Raw genomic sequence first — 12,490 nt, 5'->3', positions numbered from 1 at the left:
TATATTGCTTTTATTTGGTATCTGCCCTTCTCAAACAGAACTGTATAAAGGTAAATAGCTGATTGATTAAACGCGCCCCCAAGTGACACATTTGACAATACAGCTCAACTATTCATGTAAGGCAACGGCTTTAGTAATAATAATAAACATACTTTCCAGACAAGTCGTATTGATTTTCTACTTATTACACTGGCACCAAGAAGTGTTTTGATAGTGTCTGTATGTTGGCCTTCCGCTAATAGCTCATTAAATTGGAGAGGTGTTTTCATTGACTTAGTATCTGTTGTGGCTGTGCTTTTAACAGTAAAAAGTCCACCTGATCTGTACCTTATTCACTCAGCTTCTCTACAATCTCCTTTTCCTCCTTTAATGAAGATGTTGTAGGCATTTCTCCTACCCTACAATCCATGGCAGATGGAAAGGGGCATTAACCCTTTCAATTGTGCTGTAAATAGCAACTGTAGGTGTGATTTCTGCATTGCATGAATCCCTTCCAACTCTACAATTCTGTGATATTGAACCCCTCACCCACAAGCTTCCTTCACAGAGACAATAGTGGTTTATTCAGATGAGGATGAAGAAGGTTCACGCTATCTTAAAAATAGATAGCTCCTTAGTACAACATAATAATCTTAGAACATCTGAGGTATGTTCAGTATCAGATAAGTTAAGAACCACAACATCTTAAAATAGAATTCGCCTTAGTCACACACTCCAAGTCTTAGAAATCAGCAAACATTCCTACAGTGCAGGCATTCATGTGGGAATGTTTATGTTTGCTAAATGCAAAAGAAGAAGAAGTAATGAGCAATCAAATATGTCCCTGTGTGAGAAATGTTTGCACAGCCGTAGTGAAATATTTGGGATGCTCATCTTTTTATGTTTATGGAAGTTTTGGTTTACTAAAGAAAGGCTAAAGAAAACTTCGGAAGATTGGAGTACTGTGCTTGAGGAAGTAGGGATGGGCAAATGCGACTATTTCAGTTGCTCATTTTTCTAATCTTTAGTTCAGTTCTACACATTTCCACTCAATTTTTTCATATTTTTTTTTGCAAAGTCCTCATGAAAATTCACCTGCATTCTGGTAAAATTTCTCCTAATATACATGCATATTTGCATGTCCACTTCACCAATTGCGCCTACTTTTGCAAAGCAATTTCCCCTAATACCATTCATTTTTGTGCGACATTTTCACTAAAACACCCATTTCTGGGTACACTCTACCCAAGTATATGCATTTCCCCAGCTGGATAGATGGCTCATTACTATGAACGTCCAATTGTTAGAGTTTTAGTTTAGTTTTATATGTATCTATTTTTGGGTTTTTTTTAAAACTGTTTTAATTTTTTTTAATGTGTTTGGTTGTAAGTTGCTTTGAGTTGCCTTGGGCAAGAAAAACAGACCAACAAATGTAATAAATAAATAAAAGTGTCAGTTTATTTGAGGCAGTGGTTTAGAAGGTTATTAAATCAAGTGTAACAACAACAACTTCGTACACATTGCTTAATTGGAGAATCACATTGCAAAAATAAGATTACATTTCAAGAATAGCTGTGTTTTGGTTCACATGCTAATTGAGAAAGTGCAAATTGATCGCAAAGAAAGGAATATATGATAACAACAAGAAGATGAGGAAAGTAATAAAGAGACTATCTGGACAGAACTGGATAGAACTGTCTAATTAAAGCAGCAATATAGGTGATGTTTGGACCCCGTTTTGGAGCTTGTAGTATGGGTACCCCCAACAAAAATTTAAAAATCTGGCTGTATAATTTGGAACTAATGTGATTCGGAAATAATGTGATTTGATTGGCCTGTTAATAAAAATTATATTTTTTAAAAAAGAGAAAGTGGAAATTGGATAGGTTCACCTTTAAATGGGAAATGAATCAGATTTCTTTTTTTGAATAAATTTTATTAGATTTTATAATGAGAGATACAATGATTATTATCAAATATCTTTTTTGTCCACACTAAAACATTAATCTAGATAAGATAAAAACATAGGTCCAGAGAAAATAAAGGGAAAAAGAAGAAAGAGGAAGAAAGAGAAAAAGAGAAAATGAGAGATAGAAGAGGGATTAAAAGAGAGAGAGAAAATAAAGTTAAGAAACAAACAAACAAAACCCTTCCGATTCTTCATCTGTCAGCTATCAAATTTATTCTCCATCACTACCAGGGAGTGGGGCTGTACTGCTGGCCCACTTGGATGTCTATTCTTTGGTGCAGATGCCTACACTGATTATTGCCTATACAGTGGTACCTTGGGTTACATACGCTTCGGGTTACATATGCTTCAGGTTACAGACTCCGCTAATCCAGAAATATTACCTCGGGTTAAGTACTTTGCTTCAGGATGAGAACAGAAATCGTGCTCCGGTGGGGCAGCGGCAGCAGGAGGCCCCATTAGCTAAAGTGGTGCTTCAGGTTAAGAACAGTTTCAGGTTAAGAACGGACCTCCGGAACGAATTAAGTACTTAACCCGAGGTACCACTGTACTTGCAGCTGCTCCTCCTGTATAGGCTTCCATACTATCGCCCTGCCTGAGCCTGGTAGCACTCAGATGTCAATGTCTTGAGGAGAAGCTGAGGTCAAGAATAGTGAGACAGTCCAAGAGTGTGCCGTCCAATAGGAGGATCACGAGGTAAAGCCTAAGGTTGGGAGGCAGTTCGACTTCCTCACTGCCAAGGACGATTCAGGAACCAGGTGGGTCTGGTACTGCTTCTGCAGAGATACTGGAGGTATCTAAGGTAATGCTGGAATTAAGAGACCCCATGGGTTCTTTGGACTTTTTATTATCAGGCTCTTCATCGGAGGAGGAGTCATTCTGGTTTGAGTTTGGGTCAGGAATGAGAACTATTGAGGCTCCTCATCACATAGGATTCCCAGCTGAGTGGAAACCTACACATATACAACTGCTCACATGAGATTTAATCTGTACAGTCTGCAGCAAATGTCCAGGCTAAGTAGTATACTATTCATTGTGGATGGGTTCAGTAATATGGCTCTGCTTGCCAGCAATCATATGACACACATATCATGTGATTAATACATGAAGGTCTGTGAGTAACGCCTCTTCCAACTATGTAGCTCCACACTCAGCCCTAAGTAGTGGTTTTGGTAATTCTTATTCCTATTTGCTTTTGCTTTAAGGGCTTCACCACATGGCTGAGGTCATTTGCTATTATTGTTCCACAATGTTAAAGTAGCACTCTATTAAGGAAGTGAATCTTTTGAATTTCTGCACCTTCTCCTTTTCTGCTTATATTGTACAGAGCAGTCTTGCATTTTGCATTGTGTGACACCAGACATAGCAAGGTGCCTGAAATCCTGAGGCTGTTAGCAGAGAGTACAACATGTTTCATCTAAGTTTCAACCTGGTGTTACTTGGTGAGAACAAAAGATTGCTTTTGACAGTTTTCAGCTCAATGCAAAATTGCAGCTTCTGCTTCCACACAGGAGAATGGTTTCCATATTGGTTTAAGTGGAACACTTTGTTCATTGTCACCAACATTTAAATGTATTCTGTGCTACCCTATGTGAAAAATGTCCTTGTGTCAGCTTAGCAATGATACCATGTAATAACATCTCTTCCCTAGAGAAAGCAAAACATATCTCAGCCTGTAACAACCTAAACACAGTGTACCAAATATTTCAGGAAGCTTTTAGTGGGTTTTTTTTTTAACCTTTTCTTTTTTTATTCAGCTTGATCAAAAAATTGAACAACTGTGAAACATTCAGGAAACAATACATTGCCCATTTATACAGGTGATGGGAGGTAACATGAGTACTGCTGCCCAACCTACCACTCCTGTCCATGCCTGAAATACTGGAGAGCTGAAACCAGCCAGTGTAGACAGTTTTGAACTAGATGGGCCAATGATGGGCTCAGTATAAGGCAGCTTTCGTCAGGAGTTCAGCCTACACATGAGTAGGACGCTGGCAGAGACACATGCCCTACTGGCATGTTCCCTCCATCCTGGTAAATCTTTCGGGAGCTTCAAAAGCTTTCTTCAACCTGAACATCACAGCGACCGATGCCAACAGACACCAGCACACTTAGGGATCTGCAGAGTTTGTGCAGTTGCGTAACAGACCTCAGCAACTCAGCATTTTGGCTAATCTACTTTATTTACATATAAACACACATGGAGCACTGCAACATGGCTCCCCCTCTCTCTAGTATCAGACAGCAAAGAACAAAGGACAATAGTCCCACTTCACAGAACACAGTAACACAAACATCCTGTCTCCCTCACTTCCCACTGTGTGGAGTCAAAACATATACTGTCATGTGAAAGACAACAATCCCATGACTGCAATCATGGAGCAGGAATTCTAACAGCTTCCTATGTTCACATAATGTAGCAAAAACATAAGCAATGTTACCCCAATGTATTTGTTTCAATACACCTTTTGTTCTCATTATTAAATATTTCTTTCCTTTTGCCATGCATTTATTAAAACCACATTCACAAGTCATTCAAATGTTGCTCAGATCCTAGAGGTGCCTGTTCAGGAGAATGCTTCATGCTGTCAGGACTGGAATTTCAGGCAGGGGTCCAGCACCCCGCTCAGCAGAATGAGCAGGAGGGCCGCAGCAGGATTGGCTTATCACATCCATAGCTAAGCAGGGTTTTAAACTTGGGACTTCCCATGAACCATCATGCTGCCTCTCGTTGCATTCTTGGGGTAGGCTATATAAAGGAAAATAGGTTCACCAACTGACCGCTGAAAACAGTGGTCTGATGTGCTCTTGTGTCTACCAATGGTTTGATATGCAAAAGTCAGTGGGTGCAACTTTTCATTCCCTGGAGACAGTCGTTCCCACTTTCTATTTGCTGCAAGTTAAATGGTCATTGCAGGTATAGCTAAAGGGGGCAGTTTAAAAGTTTTTTTAATAATAATAATAATAATAATAATAATAATTCAAAACTGCACATATCATGTTTCAGATTTACACCTGCCCACTTTTAGTTTGGAGACCAAGTAGTTATGGGACCCTAATTTAGAACATAAGCCACCTGATTTCTATTTACTCCTGAAGGTCCTGTTTGCAGTAAATAGCAGTTTTGGAAGCAAAAAAGCAGGGAGATAGAAGTGATTTTTAGCAGAAAACCAGCACAGACCCCTGCTCCAGGTCAGAAGCACATCATGAATCAGGGCCCAGACACTATTTTTTCTCCAGAATAAAAGTGGCCAGTTTAAACCTGCTTGTTCATACACATGACTAATGTCATGTGTAGTTTGGCCCAGAGAAAGAAAGCTTTGGCCAGCTATCCGACCTGAATTGCAGCATGTCAGCATCCTACTCCTGCCAAACCCAATAAAAAATGCCATATTTCCAATCATCTGGCTGCTGTTTCAAGTAGTCCAAATACTTCATTTATGCACTGCAAAGACCTTTAACTTTAAAGATAATTTATCCCAGCTGGGTAAATGTAATAAAATGCACATACATATATTTAGAGCAATCTTATGTGCCAAGCAATCTGAGCAGAAACGAAGATACAAATCTGAATTCTATTTTTGCATATGTGCCCTTGTGTAACTAATGCACCCAAAGAAGAGTTCTGCCTGTCCAGGGAAGCTTTGGGCTTGCGTTTGACGAACAGCAAGCAAGTCTTCAGTGCAGAGAGCAAACTGCTTTTGAAACTGAGTGGACTTTTAAAAGCTGTTTGGGATATGATCTGGCTTACTGTCCGTAAAAAAGAATGAACCTCCCTCATATCTCAAACACTTTAGAGGTGCTAAAATTTAGGGACTGGTGGCTCATGATCTTTCTGGTCAGACAAATTGAGCTGGGTAGGAACATTTATTCAGAGAAGTGCAACATTTGCTGGATAGCTATGTTCTGATGTGGACATCACTTGGGGATGTGAGAGTTGCATCAGTTCATATATAGGGAACAGTGGGCAAAGCACTCTGGGAAGCTGAGGCAGGAAAGGGCCCACAGCCCAGCTCTCTAGATCAGGCTTCCTCAACCTCAGCCCTCCAGATGTTTTTAGCCTACAACTCCCATGATCCCTAGCTAGCAGGACCAGTGGTCAGGGATGATGGGAACTGTAGTCTCAAAACATCTGGAGGGCCAAGTTTGAGGAAGCCTGTGATAGACCTTGGCTTGCTGGACCTCACACTTGGCTACTTGGATTGATCCTGATCTTCAGATTTGGGACTTTGGACTTGCATGGATTGACCCTTGGATTTTGGACTTAGCATACTGACTTGCTGCCAGGTAGGCCAAGGGTTCCGGACATTCCGTGTAGATGAGCTTGATGGGTCATTGGACTGGCTCTGTATAAGACAACTGTTCATTGTGCTGGATGGGGTGGGGAGTGGTCTCCTGCTTCTTTCAATTTTCCTGTCACAATTGGCTCAAATCCAGCCACCTTGGCTGAAAGACGTGATGGTTCTTTCTGCTTTCCACAAAACTTATAATTAGGAATTTCTAATGGCTGTCAACCCCCCCCCCCGAAATATATTGTTTAGGGTTTATTTAAATAGAGATGCAGGTGAAGGGACTAGGAGTCCTCTTAATGATTGCTGGAAGCTCTTTTCATCTTCCATTAATCTTCCAGTTTAGTTCATTAACATGTTGTTAATTGGTATGTGATTTAGTTTAAATTCTACATGGATTGTGTTGGGGAGCATAAATGGTTATAATTCACATCCATATCCCATGGTGGTAAGGGTGAGGGGAGCTGTTTCAGATGCGGAGCACGTGTATTCTGAGGTGATTTAAGAAAACAAAAGCTAAGGAATTATTAGGTGCTAGCTGCCTATTAAAGGATTAAAATGAAAACATCGTTATAGTTGTCACACACTTCAAGGAATAAGAAGCAAAAGTGCTCTTAAAGGCAAACAGGCTATTCGTAAACAATGCTCATAGACAGCATGATGGCATTTTCATTAATTGCATTCACTTAGAATCAGGGGAGCTTTATTACATGAGGCGAAACTTTCAATGTGTGTGTGTTTTTAAAGCAACTATGGCACTTTTATTTGAGACAACAATGGAGCCTCTTTTGCAAATCGTAGGTTTTCTGGATTCTGTGTACCATCAAGCGTGACTTTGCACTGCTTTGTGAAGTACTCTGCAATAACATCATTGGGATTAAATGGCTCTGAATGTACCGAAATTTAATGCTAGTTGCTCTCAAACTACATAATGACCACCAGATAAGCTGATAATGCCCTATCTCTCAACTGCGTGAAAGAAACACAGTGAACGAGACAGCACTAGGGGGGGAAAAGTGGAAATCACAGCTGGAAGCTTCTCTCTGTGTGCCTGGGCTGCATGAAACAGTGTCTGAAAGCTCATTAAGGTTTTTATAGCATTGTCAGAATGCCTTTGTGTAATAGGAGGGAATCAGCCAAAATCGATTGTTGTCAGCTGCAGTGACCTGATCTCAAGCTAACCATTCCTTGTGTTGATTTAATTGTCAGGCAGAAACAAATAGGAGATGGGAGGGACTCAAATTTGGATGGGCACAGGAAGAAGTAGGGTGGAATTGAAATGGCATATAGAACCATGATTGGTCTAGAGCAGGCTTCCTCAACCTCGGCCCTCCAGATGCTTTGAGACTACAGTTCCCATCATCCCTGACCACTGGTCCTTCTAGCTAGGGATCATGGGAGTTGTAGGCCAAAAACATCTGGAGGGCCGAGGTTGAGGAAGCCTGGTCTACAGCAGCTATTGTTAAATTTGCTGCATAGTAGATCCCATTTGGTTTCCACCACCCCTTCCCCACAGGCAAACTTGTAAGTGGGAGGCATAACTTAAAAGTTTCCACTAGCATGATAAGGTAAAGGTAAAGGGACCCCTGACCATTAAGTCCAGTCATGGCCGACTTTGGGGTTGCGGCGCTCATATCGCTTTATTGGCGTACAGGGTCATGTGGCCAGCATGACTAAGCCTCTTCTGGCAAACCAGAGCAGCGCACGGAAATGCCATTTACCTTCCCGCTGGAGCAGTACCTATTTATCTACTTGCACTTTGACGTTCTTTCGAACTGCTAGGTTGGCAGGAGCAGGGACCGAGCAACAGGAACTCACCCCATCGCAGGGATTTGAACCACCGACCTTTTGATCGGCAAGTCCTAGGCTCTGTGGTTTAACCCACAGCGCCACCAGCATCCCCACTAGCATGATGCAAGCATTGATTAGATGCTCTTAAAGTGCAATCTCCTGACCAAAAAAAAATGTGTATGTGGGGGGGGGGGCGCTAATCACAAAAGTCCCTGTAAGAAGTCTTGCAGGAAAAAAATGCACCTAAGACAAGTGGAACTCCTGTGTAAGAAGATTTGCAGTTGGAAACACCCTTCTTAACAAAAAATCCAGAGGTATACAATGGAATTACAGTGTAAGAATACAGTCAGCGGTCTATAGCATAGAATATATTTGAATGATGCCACATTGTTCAAGAGACGTTGTTCCCTCCCTTGGGTGAAAATATTTTAATTTTATTCCACCCCTGAATTTCTATTCTGCTCTTCTTGCCCCACTTCTTTTTAGGAATGAATGAATCTTTATTTGCGTCAGCCATTGGCCATAGCAATAAAACAATACGATATACAAAATTAGAAATAAAAAGTCAGTTATATAAAATACATTTTAGGGTTTTGAATCAATAGTCAAATAGTGGATCTTATTCTGATTGTCCCAGCTAAAAAACTTGCAGCCTTTGCTGTCACCTGCTCATCTTGATCTGCCAAGAAAAAGGACACTGTGGCAGTGGTTGGGCGACTCAGAATGGACAATAAAAGAGGGGTGATAATCTCATTCCTCAAGTCTTTATAAAGAGTGCAAGCCAGAAGGGCATGCGCCACTGATTCGGTACTGCCATATCCACAGGGACATAAGCGTTTTTCGTGTGGAATCTGCTGGAATCATCCCTCAAGTACAGCCGAGAGCAATACAATCAATCTTGTGAGAGTAAAAGTGCATCTATATTTTAGAATTGCTAGGTTATGCAGATAGGGTACCAGAGAGTCGAAATGAGAAGGTGGAAAATAGTCATACCATGGACAAAATTTTCTTATTGTGGCCAAGTTGTTCTGATGCTCGATATCATTTAGGCGCTGACAAATTAGACTGTTTGCTTTACTAAAACCCAAAGTGAGCAGCTGTTGTGGTGATAAACCACAAGAGTGAAGTTTTTGATAGACAATTAAATTATAGTCCAGGCGCTCTTGTGACAACCACACTTGAGAGCCAGTGTGGTGTAGTGGTTAAGAGCGGTAGTCTTGTAATCTGGGGAACCGGGTTCGCGTCTCCGCTCCTCCACATGCAGCTGCTGGGTGACCTTGGGCTAGTCACACTTCTTTGAAGTCACTCAGCCCCACTCACCTCACAGAGTGTTTGTTGTGGGGGAGGAAGGGAAAGGAGAATGTTAGCCGCTTTGAGACTCCTGAAAGGGGAGTGAAAGGCGGGATATCAAATCCAAACTCTTCTTGCAGCACTAGGGATATTAGACCAGGGGGATTTGAGTTTCGGCGAAGCCAATAGTTCAGTGTCCTACGCCAGATCCGTAGTTCTACCGAGGGAAGATTAGCCTCTAGGCACAATGATGCGTTTGGGACACAGGGTGGTACAGAGAACTTTGATTGGACAGCTTCCGTGGATCCAAGGTGAGTGCCTGCCCAAATCTGAGCCCCATATAATAACAGTGCTAGGGGTTTAGCTTGGAACACTTCCAGGATTGATGGTATATGTTTACAACCTTTTGTGTGGAAAAAGCATGTTATAATTTTCACACTTTGGGGCGCTTTTTCTTTTGCACATTTCTGGTGTGCTCCCCATGACCCCATAGACTACAAAATAAGGCCAAGATATTTGAAAACTTTGACCTGTTCAATTAGCTGGTTGTCCAAGTGCCGCCTATGGGCCCTATAGTTTCTTGAGAAAACCAGGACTTTGGTTTTCTTGTAATTCACGGCCAGCTTTTGTTTGGGATAGAAGAACCGCATCATCGGCATATAATAGAATTGAGATGGGTTTTGTGGCCAATTTAGGGGCATGATACTCTGGAGATGTTAGACATTGAACAATATCATTTACAGTGGTACCTCGAGTTAAGAACTTAATTCGTTCTGGAGGTCCGTTCTTAACCTGAAACTGTTCTTAACCTGAGGTACCACTTTAGCTAATGGGGCCTCCTGCTGCTGCCGCTGCGTGATTTCTGTTCTCATCCTGAAGCAAAGTTCTTAACCCGAGGTACTATTTTTGGGTTAGCGGAGTCTGTAACCTGAAGCGTCTGTAACCTGAACCGTCTGTAAGCCAAGGTACCACTGTATATATAAGTTGAACACTGCCGGGACTAGAATACACCCTTGCTTGACTCCCTTTGTGGCTGGTTCCCTCCCTTGGGTGAACATCTTTCAATTTTCTTCTACCCCTGAAATTCTATTCTGCTCTACTTGCCCCACTTCTTTTTAGGAACATGGGAATTCATGAAGCTGCCTTTTGTCTATTTGTCCATCTAGCTCAGCACACTGACTGGCAGAAGCTTCCCAGGATCTCGGTCAAGTGGACGTCACCAGCCATACCAGGAAATGTTGAGGATTGAACTGCATGCTGGGGGCATGTTCCAATCATAGCAAGTTCATTGGCTTTCTCGGAGGGGGCACATTTGGCTATTTGTGGCACCACTTGCTGATTTGTGAGCAGTACCAGAATTCCTAGAGATGATAGAGGCACATCTGCCATTTTTAAACGACTTTTGTATTTCATGGCTGTGTAATTTTTCCCTTCCCCTCCTGGCTGATCATGCATTGGATATGGTGGCATATCTCCAGTCCTGGTGCAATAGGATTGTTTTGCCTGGCACATATAAATTTAACCAATGCAAGCTTATTTATTACCTTCACACAGAGATGAAACATCATTTATTTAATTAGCTGTTGATGTCTGTGGCATGTAGACTACATTTTATATGGCTCCTCAGTGGCCATAAATAAACTTAATTTAGAGCGCTGGAGGGAGTGCTTATTAAGATTTCCTTTCTGCTAACATCAATTATTGCTGGCATTGTACAAGCATTTATTTATTTTACATTTTATTTATTAATGAAAGTGCACTTTTAAAATATTGAAATAAACCAAAGATGGGAATTCAGCTGGATTTCTCACTATAAGCAACATAATTTAAAATCCTGAACATCTCTAGTGACCATGATACCATGATTTAGGGTTTGATTTGATTCAGTATAGCAGCAAGTCCTGGTTGTTTTGCTGAAATGAATCCATTCTCAGTCAGAGCTATATGAAAACAACCCTGTTAGTGGGCAGAGAAATCAGGGTAGCATTTTATTAAACTTATCCAGGGAAAGCAGAAATTCTACTAAAGTTTCTCAGGAGTGGGACTCATTACCAGTGATGGTAGTACAGCTTATCCCCCCCCTGCCCCCTGGTATTTGTTTATTGGTTTCTTTCTGTTAAGAAGACAACAGTCATAACTTGGTTAACAACCTTGCCACCATTTTGCATCCTCCATTGACCTTCCCTGTCCTAGTGTAGTTCTGAGACATTATATGTGTGTATGGCGGGGTGGGAGGTTGGTCACTGTAACAAAATGGTAGATAATATTTTGCAAGGTGGCCTTTTTTACAGGAGTGAGGGGTGGTGGTAGAAATAATCTAAGAAGCTTTCTCAGAATAATGCCTTTTGAGAAATTTGAGTTTAGCTCTAGTCCCAACCTACAATTTAAATCCCAAGTGGAACAGATCTGGTGGGCATCTTTTGGTGGGCTGAGCTCCACAGCAGTGGGGGCTTTCCCATTCTGTATAATGCCAGCAGCAGCTCATCAGATGCAATGAACATGTGCATACACAGCACAGCATAGAAAAACATATGTCTACATGGCCCTCTGTATTTTTCATTGTAGCTCCACAAAACTCTGGACTATGCCAATGAGTTTCAATATGCATCTAGTACAATGAATGAGGCGATGGTCCTGAATTGCCCTGCTAATAGGGTGGATCTAAATGTGATGAACAACATCGGGACACATGTCAATCGAGCTCCCTCTTCCCTCACCTCTAATATATAGTGACAGAAAAAGTATGATTTGATGCCATGACATTACAGGTTTCTTGGCTCCCACCCGGTGTGTCAGGAACCCTGAGCAGCATCCTGTGCTTTCAGTCAGGTGAACAGGGCCTGGACAGATCCATCAGGACAGCAGCATCAGAGGGGGAGGTGCTGGAAAGGAATCTATTGCCCAGCATCTTGACCAGGCTTGAGTCAGAGCTCATTGGATTAAGTGCCTTTGAGCCAGAGATACCTGAATCAGGATCCTCAGAGTCCATACCCATAGATTCTGCAATTTCCTGCAGAATCACCCCCTTCCATGTCAGGGATCGCCAGTCCCAGACTGTCTAGTCAGCAGAGGCAATGAACTTGTGGGGAATTGTCCAAGAGAAGGAAGGGTGCTAAAACTCCAAGGCAGAGACTTGCCCCTTTAAGGCATTAAGTAACAGGTGAAGCTTGGG

The sequence above is a fragment of the Podarcis muralis genome, chromosome 6, assembly GCF_964188315.1.
Source record: "Podarcis muralis chromosome 6, rPodMur119.hap1.1, whole genome shotgun sequence".
In the NCBI taxonomy this organism is placed as follows: Eukaryota; Metazoa; Chordata; class Lepidosauria; order Squamata; family Lacertidae; genus Podarcis; species Podarcis muralis.
Note: the sequence above shows the minus strand (reverse complement) of the source record.